Here is an 11,810-nt window from a genome sequence, read left to right on the forward strand (position 1 = left end):
TTCAAGACATTTTAAAGGTAACATTACCACGTTTATTCATTCATTTATTCTGTTGTGATTACACCACAGTTATGTAAGTGAAAAATTAATTCATATTTGTGTGTTTTCTCACAAGTAAGTACGAACGCGTCTTTACCATTGAGGAGGCTGACTGACTTTCATCTACCAACCGTCAAAAACGAAAGAAATGTTACTACAAGTGGACCTATTTATTTACTCATCATGCTGTAAGTACACCACAGTTTTGTCAGTGAAAATATAATATTTGAGTTTTCTCACTGCTTGGCGTAGACAAATGTGACCATGTGTAACGTTAATTTGGAAAATACATGGAAAAGTGTATGTCTTAATGTTTCAATGTTGTTTGGATTAAGGGACAGTACAGGGATTTTGTTTTAAAGGGGACATTCCAGAAGACGTTTTTAAGATATTAAATAAATCTTTGATGTCCCTTGAGTACATATGTGAAGCTTTAGCTCAAAATACCATATAGGTAATTTATTGTGGCATGTTAAAATAGGCACTTTATGGGGCTGAGCAAAAATGCACCGTTTTTGTGTGTATCCCTTTAAATCCAAACGAGCTGCTCAGGTGGGCGGAGTCTCAAGCGCTGGCGCTGTAGATGTGTATGGTCGACCATTTAAAAAAATAATAATAGCATAATAATATAGAAAAAAACTGTGTCCTGCTTATGCAGCCCCCTGAGGCGGAGAGACAGTTCGCGCTGATCAGCCGGTTACGAGTTGAAAGATTCTCGAGTCAGAGCAGATTCGCAGATCTTTCGAGTTTGCAATGTTTCCGGCTCTGAGTGAGAATCTCGGGTCAACTCGAGTTTGCAATGTTTCCGGCTCTGAGTGAGAATCTCGGGTCAATTCGCGGCTCGCGCGGATCTCAATGTTTCCGGCTCTGAGTGAGAATCTCGGGTCAGTTCTCGCACAGATCAGCCGGTTACGAGTGGATCTGTAGTGCGAGCGAAGTCTCATCAATAATGTTGAAAGAAGTTTGTGTGTGTGGTGGCGCTGTTTATGGTTTTACATTGAATTGTAGTAGGACTCAACTGTTCCGGGTTAATGACACTAGAGACTCGCGACTCATGAGTTATTTTAAAGATCCGGGTTAAAGATCCGAGTGAGTCGCGACTCAAACAGGTCTAGTTTGAATCATATTTTAAAAAACGTGAACAATGTGTTACAATTAATAATGTGAGATCCACCTTTCTCAAAATTGAAATGGGGATCCCTCAGGGCACGGGTTTGGGACCAATACTTTTTAGTCTCTACATTAATGATTTGCAAAATGTATGTCCAGATTTAGGTCTGCAGATGACACAGTGGTGTATGCATCTGGTAATACTTTTAATATTGTGGCTGATAAATTGAATGCCAACTTAGACAAAATATCATCTTGGCTGGCCTCATCTTGTTTAGTTTTAAATGCTAAAAAAACAAACTCTGTCTGCTTTTCCATTAAAAAACGACCTGTTACACAACTATTGAATGTACAAATTAATGGGGAGCTTATTGAGCAAGTATCTGAAGTGAAGTACCTGGGAATAATTATAGACTATCAACTGAACTTTAAAAGTCATATCAAGAAAATTAGTAAAACCATCAGGGCAAACTTGGGCTGTTTTAGGATGATACGAAATTGCTTGACTCTTGACTGTGCTTTTATTTTTATAAACTCTATGATTTTTTCACATATATCATATGGCTTGACTACATGGTCCCAAGCTCACCAGTCATCAGTTAATTCTATAGTGTCTTTATAATCGAGCTTTGAAAATCCTGGACAAGAAGAGAATAAGGTACCATCATTGCAAAATCTTGAGCAAATATAAGGTTTTAAGTTTTGATAATTTTATCTCTTTGCATTTTATTAAATTAGTTTTTAAATGCCTAAATAACACTGCTCTTCCACCTCTTTGCAAACTAATAACAAAATTGCACTAGATCCACCCGAGCAGCATTAAATGGCAATTGCATTATCCCTTACCGTAAAACATCATTTGCCCAAACTGCCTTTTCAATAAAAGGGGTGAAATTATGGAATTCTCTGCCAGGCCACTTGAAATGTATTCCAACGTTTTTCACTTTTAAAAAACATACCAAATTGTGGCTAATTCAGGAACAAAATTGCTCTCATATTTAGTTTTTATATTGCTCTTTTTGTATTTAATTTAAACTGGTTCTTACTTCACTTTTAATAATGTTGGTCTGAATTTCTTTTTTTCTTTTCTCTCTTTTTTTATTATATTCAGTTTCACATGGTACTTTCAGCACTTACTACATCACAGTGTTTTTAATGCTTTAATTTTTAGGTTTATTATAAATTCATTCATTTTTAAAGAATTCCTTCTTTATGTAGAACATGCAAAGTCTAAAATGTAAAGTGTCATGATATGCTCTGGGTCTTGTGCAGTGATTAAATGAACAGGTGGTAAATGTCATAGCTTTGCAGTATAGCTCTGGATGTAATGAACATTCAGTACATAGGTTTCATACATTTTATTTGGTAAACAAACTTGTCAGAACAATTCATGCTGTGATGCTGGATAATACCTGGTCAAATGAATACATGTATAATGTGTTTCGACATTGTATGAGGTTTCTTCATCTATATAGACATCTGTTAAAGAACGGTGCAGAGACTGCTGTCCATTATTGGTTACAGTATATTTGTTAAAATGTTGCCAGTAAGATTATTTCCGTGTACAAGGTACTTTCTTTAAGTGCAGAATAAAACCCATAAAGGTACTCAAAGCATAAACGCAATTTAAATGCAGGAGTCCCCTCGTCCTTACTGCCAAATATGCAAGTGAAACTGGACTAAACGCATACAGTATACATACGTGTATGATTTCATGTTTCTATATTACACGTGATACGAGGTAGGGTATATAAAAATAATATTTTATGAATGCTAAATAAATGCCAAACTCTTAAAAAACTGGCAATTTATATGCAGCTGAGTTTTTTTTATCTTTTGTTTGTGTTCAATACAATTAAACAAGAAATAAGTTTAACAATGAAATGAGTTGAGCATTGAGGTCAGCTGATTCGTCTGCGTTTGCTCGGATTCAAGATCTCCAGAAGATGCATGCAGCTCGTAAAAATTCCGAATGTTTCAAGACATCGCCAAGACGTCTTGCAGAGATATTGCAGACGTCTTACTTTTCAATGTTCGCAGCAGATCTACAGAAGATGAAGCAATATTTAGCAGACGTCTCCGCGACGTACGTGTGCTATCTGGGAATATTTGTCTTATATGGTGAACAGAATCCACATTGGATAGCAAACAGAAATTGAGTTAAGCTGAAATGTAATTACATTTCTTTGATGCTGATGTTAACTGATAATATGAAATGATCTGCAGTGCTGACCGATATAGTACTTGTACTTAATCCCTTCAATTTCATATCTGAACAACTATGTATTTGTAACAACTAAGAAAAAAATACCTCTGCATGCACACACATATGTTATTATTAGTTCTTAATGAATGTATGTGCACTAATAACCTGATTCACTGGACTCTGCCTGAAGACATTGCCTTTTGAATAGTGAAGACCCCCCCTCAGTGGTTGACTGCTAAAAGAACAAATGACAAGAGGTAGGTATATTGGTAGATATAGTACAGAGTAATGTTTAATGTACGAAGATTCTAATAGCTACATACATTGTCCAGGAGAACAGAACACCACCACCTACTAATCAGAGGCATCATTCTGTAAAAAAATAGAATAATAATAATACACACACACACACACACACACACACACACACACACACACACACACACACACACACACACACACACACAATAATCATGTATGTCTGTCATGTACAGAGTGTACAATCCACAAAAAAACAAGAAAATTAGCAGGTTATATAACTTACAATTTTTAACAATAACTGAAGAGTTTCGTTGCAAAACGAGATAAATCAATTTTTTAACATTTTTGTCAAAACGTGTTTATTATTATGTTATCATGTTGTTATTTTGTTTTATGTACTACTTAGCTGTATTTTTTAAGTTATGAAGGTTTAAATCAAAACAAACCAACTGCAGTTGCATTGAAATTAATTGGAATGCACAACCAAAAAACGAGATTTCTGAACAATTAAAAAAACTGTGGTTATCTTGTTTTGCAACGAAACTCTTCAACTCTTCAAATTTTACCTACCATTAGTATGATAATCCCATAGTGGTTCCCACCTATCTGCTTCGGGATTACCTGTGAGGTTTGGATGAAAACAAGCACATAGTTTTACCTTTACAGATTACTATCACATCAATTATTGTAAATGTTATAATTTATGTAATGAAATAGACTTTTGTTAGCATTTAAATAAAATGTTTCACTTCAAATGTATTGGCAGTTTTCTCTGTCCAATTTCTGCTGTTGATGAGTTTTGCAATGTTTCTGTAAAGAAAAATGACACCCAATATTTTAGGGATGTAGTCCTTAATGTCAATTAACACATCTATATTTCATTTTCAAGTGTCATATATGTGGTTTGTTGATACATAACTGTTCATGCAATGAAATTTTCAATAAACAAAAAATATGTGATTACAGTTTAAAACAGAATGATCTCTGAACGCATTCTGATAACATTTCTATAACCTGAATGTGTCAATGTACGGTCCAAATCCTGCTCGTTGCATATGGGTTAAGAAAATACATTTCTCGTGTCTTTGGTTTGTCTATCTGTGTGAGGACTCTGCCATAATCTTGTTTGGTAATTATTTCTAGTTGTGTATGGCAGGGTCCTGACAGTACAATGTTTTGTGTGGGAGAACGTGGTTTTGGTATTGTCATATCAGACCACGCGTTTCTCGTGTCTTGTGACTTTTTCCCGCTCCCTTGTATTCTCTTGTCATTGTGTGTTATTTTCCCCGCTCCCTTGCATTTTCCAGTCTTTGTTTTTATGTCTTGTTTAGTCTAGTGTTCTGTTTTCATGTGTATATATATTTGTATATATTTATTTATATATATATATATATATATATATAAATATATTTATGGTTTTGTCTTGTTGGTACTGTGGTTGTCTTTTGTATGTGTTTTTCAGGTTCACGTGTGCTTCCCTCACAGGTGTTCCTGTTCAGTGTGATTACCTCCTCTCATCTTCCTCACCTGTTGCTTGTTATCCTCTCATCATGTCTGTGTATTTAATCCCTGTGTGTTTAGTGTGTCTTGGCAAGTTCGTTTGTCAAAGTTTGTCTATAGACTCGTCTGTCATGGCGTATGTTCTCGCCATTTCTAGCTACGCTAGTTTCTAGTAGTGGTGGGCAGAGCGAGGCTTCGTGAAACACTGAAACAGTTGAATCAATTGTGCCGTATGTTTCGAGGCTTCGAAACATCAATCCGAAACCGCCTCTACAGTGACACCTAGCGGTCGTTTGCATGTCTTTACATGAAGCAGCCTTGACAAGATTTTAAATGAGCGCTGACAAATTGTATCCCACATGTTGTTGGATTGACACACAAGTGATAGGATGGGAGAGTGGATAGTGCTCTCGACTCTCATGCGTAGATCATAGGATCGAACCCGGGAAATGCATGCGTTTCGTTATCACAATAAAGTGCTTTTTGATGTTGTTTTAACATCTGTTTGACAACTACATGAGCTTTTAGGCTCACAATTGTCGGTAACTATAGGCTATTCGGGTCTATTTAATTAAAAAAATGGAAAAGAGATATACCAAATAAATAGTAAGAGATTCATAAAATATATCAAGCCATAATATGCCACATTGTTTACATATAAAGATCTTTATTCAAATATATAAATTGTTCTGTGTTGATAAACTCAACCAGCTTCTTTTTTTACATGTAATTTCTCCAGCCTTTGAAAATATTCTCACACAAGGGACACTTTTGCTGGCATGCATTTTTTTGTAAGTGTTACATACATATGAGGAAAAATGACTTTTCAGTAAATTATAGTATTTGATCTCGCCAAAAACGCATCTATGAGGTATTGTCAGTTTTGTTTCCTACCCTGTCAGTTTAAGATTCGACGCAGATTCGACAGGTACGCCACCTTTCGAAATACTTGTGAAATGCACCACTTGGTGTTTCGAATCACTTCATCACGTGACATGGGTGTTTCGAATCACATTTCGGAGCAGTGTTTCGAAACATTTACGCTTCGGGATCTCGACACAGTGTCGAAACGTCAGTTTCGCGGGAGCCATCCCTAGTTTCTAGTCGTGTTTTGTGTCTGATTCTAGTTTGTGGATTTATTGTTCCTACCCCAGTCTGAGCTCACTGCTACCCGAGAGTTTTCCTGTGGACTCTGATTACTCGACAGCTCTCTGGACTGTTTCTCTGCTGCCTGTTACGGACTGTCTTCAACCTCTGTTGGATTTATAGACTGGTCTATCACTTTACTGCGGAGACTCATCGCGGCATTGTCGCTGTCCACTGGAGAGGTCCTTAATCACTGGAGTTGTCCAGCTTCTCTCGTCAGCATCACTAACGCTCTCTCTCTCCCTCTGCCCGCCGCAGGATTTTCCCCTGTCCCTTTGGCTCTCGTGACGCGGCGCTCACGGGAGCGGTCTACGCATACTGTCCCGTATCGGGGTTCCCTATATTCTCTCCCACCGTTCGCTGTCTGGCCGGAGCCCGAACGTGTGTGGTTTCCCTCTCCGGTGTTTGTGTGTGTTCCCCGTCTCAGCCGTCTGCCCTGGTGTGGCTTTATGCCCAGACATGCTATTGTCTGTTTGATGTCATTATTGTTTAAATAAAACATTTTCTGTTTACTGCATTGGGATCTCTTCTGTGTTTTGTGCCTGACAATCTGTATAACGAACATGCTCTGAACAAACATCTCTGTAATGGTTTATGTAATTAATAGCATTGTGCAACTTAACAAAATTCAACAGCACATTGTTTAGTATTGGATATTGGTAAACTGACATTAGGCTAAAATATATAGATCAAAATCAGAGCATAGGAAATATGTTGTTTCAGGGTGTCCGCGGATCCTTAAAAAGTCTTAAAACGTCTTAAATTCCGTAGTATGAAAATAAGGCCTTAATAATAAGCATTAAAATGTCTTAAATCCGGGTATCAATTCCCTCTCATTCATCCGTCCTTCGGATGAGACGTTAAACCGAGGTCCTGACTCTCTGTGGTCATTAAAAATCCCAGGATGTCCTTCGAAAAAGAGTAGGGGTGTGCCCCGGCATCCTGGCGAAATTTGCCCATTGACCTACTAATCATCCCTCATACTAATTGGCTATATCACTCTGTCTCCTCACCACTGATAAGCGGGTGTGTGGTGGGCGTTCTGGCGCAAGATGGCTGCCGTCGCATCATCCAGGTGGATGCTGCACATTGGTGGTGGTTGAGGAGATTCCCCCATTCATATGTAAAGCGCTTTGAGCACTGAGAAAAGTGCTATATAAATGTAACAAATTATTATTATTATTAGGTTGTAACTTGTACCAGTCATTCAGTTTGTTTAAGAACGTGATCTCTCTCTCGTTCGTTCAGACTCAAAACAGCGGCTCGGTCAGTGAACAGGGTGTCCGCGGATCCTTAAAAAGTCTTAAAACGTCTTAAATTCCGTAGTATGAAAATAAGGCCTTAATAAGCATTAAAATGCCTTAAATCCGCGTATCAAAGGTCTTAAAATGTTGTCCAACCAACACCACCAAGAAGATTGTAACTGTTTTATACATGTTCGTCTCATGTGTCAGGAAAAACTGAATAGGTGGAATCTACTAAAGCACAAGTTTGCGGGGAGTTCGCTGAAGTGCGTGGACTGGGTATAAGCAAATGGAGAAAAGTGTGAGTTTTAGCTATGGGGAAGTGCAAATTTAACGAAAACTGGTTACTTAACCCTGATTTTGCTCCGTGGTAAGACAAGTTGGCGTACGGGGTCCGTTGTTTATTTTGCAAGAAAGTTTTAAAACTCAGAACAATGGGCATCAAAGCTTTAGTGTCACACATGCAATGTAAGAAACATAAAGCCGCTGCAGAAACCTGTTAAAAACATCCGTCATTTCTCCGTTCTGTTGTGCCTACAGCAGTAGCCCTAAAGAGCACCACGGCATGCTAAACATCTGCATCAGCAGTTTTAAGCACCACGGCTTCTGCTCCATCAGACATCCGATAAACGTTTGGCTCCACTGCCAAGTCCAAAAACGAACGAAGCCTGTCGTCTTTTTTTCTTTCAATGGCGGTTGGCATCTAGCTTATAGGGGTATTAGCGCCCCCTCTGCTCCGGAGGGTAGATCTACTACACTTTCCCTTTCTCCTGGTCTCATCAATTTAATTATTTCTATTTTTGCCATAAAATATTTCACTGCCAATGTTTCGTCTCAAGATGCACACCAGTAATGTATTTTGTAAGTTATATTAAAAAAAAACCTCCTTAAATGTCCTAATATAAATAAGACCTAGTCCAGGTTTAATCTGGGTAACCACACCTAATATTTTAACATTGTTGTTACATAAAACCATGTGTTTATTTTATGCATATTATACATTATTTGAACCAATTATTATTGTCTCATCACTATTGTCATCGTAAATGCTTTGGCCCGTTTAGCTCTATTTTTATTACCAAAAAATATCAGATTACTTGATCATCATCCTTACCAAAATAATTGTTAGTGAAACCCCTAGATTGGTTAAAACAGGGGTCTCAAACTCAAACTGGCTTGGGGCCATTTTTAAGACAGACAGTTCATCGGGGGGCCGCAGAGCTATTTTAACGTTCAAAAAAGTACAATGTTTCTGTAAATGTCATGTTTAATTTCTATTATTTAATGTATAATAATACTTGACAATATATAAGCAATGGTTTTATCTTTTTAATATACATTATTTTATAAAAGTAACCTAAGTAAATCTTTTCTTAATCTTATCTTAACTAAGACCTATTAAAACCTTGCACTAAACTAACAAATTTAATTCCTGTATACATTTATAAACTATTATAAAAATTACCACCAGTAAGTGTTTCTGTTTTGATTTATTTTGGATTGTTTTTTAGTCATAGTATTGACTTCATTATGTTCTTTATTATTTCAGTTTTCATAAATTTTCTATTATATGTGGGAAAATATTAATAATTGAAAGTGATCCCATAACTTTTGAATTATTCCATGTTATATAAGATATATTGGACAGAAAAAATAATAGTACGGCTCTATGTGTAATTGAATAGAAAACTACATAATAATATATTATACTTCATTATATATAGCAGTATACATACTTTTATCTTCTTTACATTTCTCCTCATCTTTTCTCTTTTCTTAACCTGGACACTTTGATGGCTCTTTTCTTATCTGTAGTTTAAAATGTGTTGCATTACATCTACCGCTCTGCCTCCATATGCGGTGTTTCCATTAGATGCTGTGACGTGAGGTGAACTAAGCCCACCGCAGCTCGATCTTCTCTGAGTAACAGCTGGGCTGCGTTCAGCCCCGACAAAACGTTGCACAACGTTTATTAAACAGAAACGGTGATGCATTTGCTACCCTGTTGTAATGACGCAAGAGTTGCAACTACGGTAGCTGAGAGGCCATTCTTTGTGTTCTTTTTTAAATGTTTCTGAAGCCTGATGAAATTGTGTGTGTTTAATACTGTAAAATACCCTCAGTGTTACAGTCACTGACCTTGCCATCCAGAATGAAAGACAACATTCCAACTTGAACCCATTGAACAAGCTGTCTCTTTACTACCGCCTGGTTTTATACATCTTGCCGCTGATTGGGTCGACATTTCTGACACACCCACCAAACAAGAGAAAACGCTTCTAAAACCTGTTGCATTCCGTTGCACACCGTTTCCAGGAAACATGTCGTTCAACCCGGAAACCGTAGCAAAACGTTGCGCACCGGTGTGAGATTGAACGTGCCCCTGATATCCACCCATAAGTAACAAATCTTCTCTAGACAAACACTACAAAGTCCCGACCAGATTAACTGATCGCATGGTGACAATGGTATGATTGACTCGAGGTTCAGTTGAGGAATTAAAATCCGATCACGCATTCAGTGATCCTCGACATCACGGAGCGTGCGGTTCATGGCTGCGTAGCAACCGGTGACGCGACCCACGCCCCGGAGCGCAACTTCCGCTCTCGAGCATGTTGGAAATGCTTTGACTCGTTTTAACGCGTTGTTAGACTCGACATGTGAACGAACACTTGAACGTTTAAATAAAAAATCAAACGAATATAAAAAAAGTGAATAAAAATCTTTCTGCGGGCCAGATTATTTTATATTTTTGAAAGTTGACGCGGGTCGCAGAGAGGGGGAGGGCGGGCCGCAAATGGAGTTTGAGACCACTGGGTTAAAACATTTTAAAATGATCTGATTTAAGTTAATTATAATGCTATTTTTCTTCATATATTTTATCATTGGGGATTACTTAAAACTTCGTATGACTTTTTAGGTGAAAAACTTGTAATATCAGCAAAGTGTAAAAATCTTGTCTGATCTTATTCTTGTGAACCAGTCTCGTTTCATCTTGTGGAGCAAGTGTCTTGTCACACCCCTAGAAAATACTATTTTTTGTTAATAAAGATAAAAGGTTCTAAAAAACAAATGGATGCATTCACATTGGACTATAAAATTGGACTTCATTGTCGTGATATAGGTCTTAAATTTAATTCATTATGGTCTTAAAAAGGTCTTAAAAAGTCTTAAATTAGAAACCCTGTGTTTATATTCAGTGATAGTATAATCATTCATAAGATACAACATTCCAGAACTTACCGAAAAAGACAACCCAGGGAAACAAGAATGTAGTGAAAGCCAGGTCACTATCACGTAGGAATTAGCAACATACACATTGGCATCCTGTTACAAAGAAACAATTATCAGATACATATTCTATATCTCGTTATCAATAAAATAATTTAGACTGTTACTTTACCATGCAGAAAGCGATGTGCTATATGATTCTTAGGCAACAGTTCAAAATCATTTTCAATAAAACAAATAAAATTCGTTCATTTGACATTTTTCCATCTCATTTTACTAATAAAAATGTATTTTACCGTTGCTTCCACTTTTTCTGACCACTTCTACCAAAAAACTTCTATACTCTTTGCTTTCACCTCATGCAATCAACTTCGTTATTATTTCTCTGCTGCCGCTGTTGCCACCGTCTCAACGCTAACTGCCCCCGGCTGGGTCGGAGGAAAATGCCAAGGGCAGGGGAACAAATATGGGCGGGGCCACACGTGTCGCTCCGCCAAGAAGTGTCGCCCCGCCCCATCGTCCAGGGTGCACCCTGGGGTTACTCCCTTCTGCGGGATCTCGCAGAATTTCGCAAGTGCCCGCAGCATTCTGTTCTCAGAGACGCGCATTTTTAAAGGCCACATCTGTAGTTTTTTTATCTGACACAGATAACATACATAATTTGGAATACCTAGCTGCATTCTTAAAACGGTAATGGTTTCCATCTACTGAAAATGCAAGCATAGATGGTGTGCACGCAGGACAGATGAAGCCCAGACAGCACATTCAGTCTTACCGACGTTGGCAATTGGAGGGCACCAGCGGCAAAGTGTCGGGGTTTTTCCCCTGCACACAGACTAAATGTAGGTGGGTAAACGATCGGCGCGATGAGTCTGCAGCCCACTACTCTCTGGAGATCGGCAGAGGAACCGTGAGCAACCTTTTTGCCGATCGCGCTTTTTTTCTTCACTAGATCTACGCAGTTGTTGGACCACATCAAGCCGGCAGTGTAAGCGCGAAGGTATGTTGATTAAATATGATTGTGGAAATGTTTTCGATAAACGAATGACAGAAATTGGCGTTGGAGGCAACGT

The 11,810-nt window shown here is 37.9% G+C and overlaps 1 long non-coding RNA gene across 2 annotated transcripts; it reads right to left on the reverse strand.

Moving 5' to 3' along the window:
* Positions 1-3,420: 3,420 nt before the first annotated feature.
* Positions 3,421-11,288, reverse strand: LOC129446146 (uncharacterized). Of its 2 annotated transcripts, XR_012372666.1 has the most exons (4): positions 10,750-11,288; positions 4,187-4,426; positions 3,679-3,727; positions 3,421-3,590 (listed from the first exon to the last, which is right to left on the reverse strand). It is a non-coding gene; the product is annotated as an uncharacterized lncRNA (long non-coding RNA). The 2 variants fall into 2 exon arrangements; XR_012372665.1 differs by having other exon boundaries at positions 3,421-3,727.
* Positions 11,289-11,810: the final 522 nt, after the last annotated feature.

This window comes from Misgurnus anguillicaudatus, chromosome 12 (assembly GCF_027580225.2).
Source record: "Misgurnus anguillicaudatus chromosome 12, ASM2758022v2, whole genome shotgun sequence".
NCBI classification, from domain to species: Eukaryota; Metazoa; Chordata; class Actinopteri; order Cypriniformes; family Cobitidae; genus Misgurnus; species Misgurnus anguillicaudatus.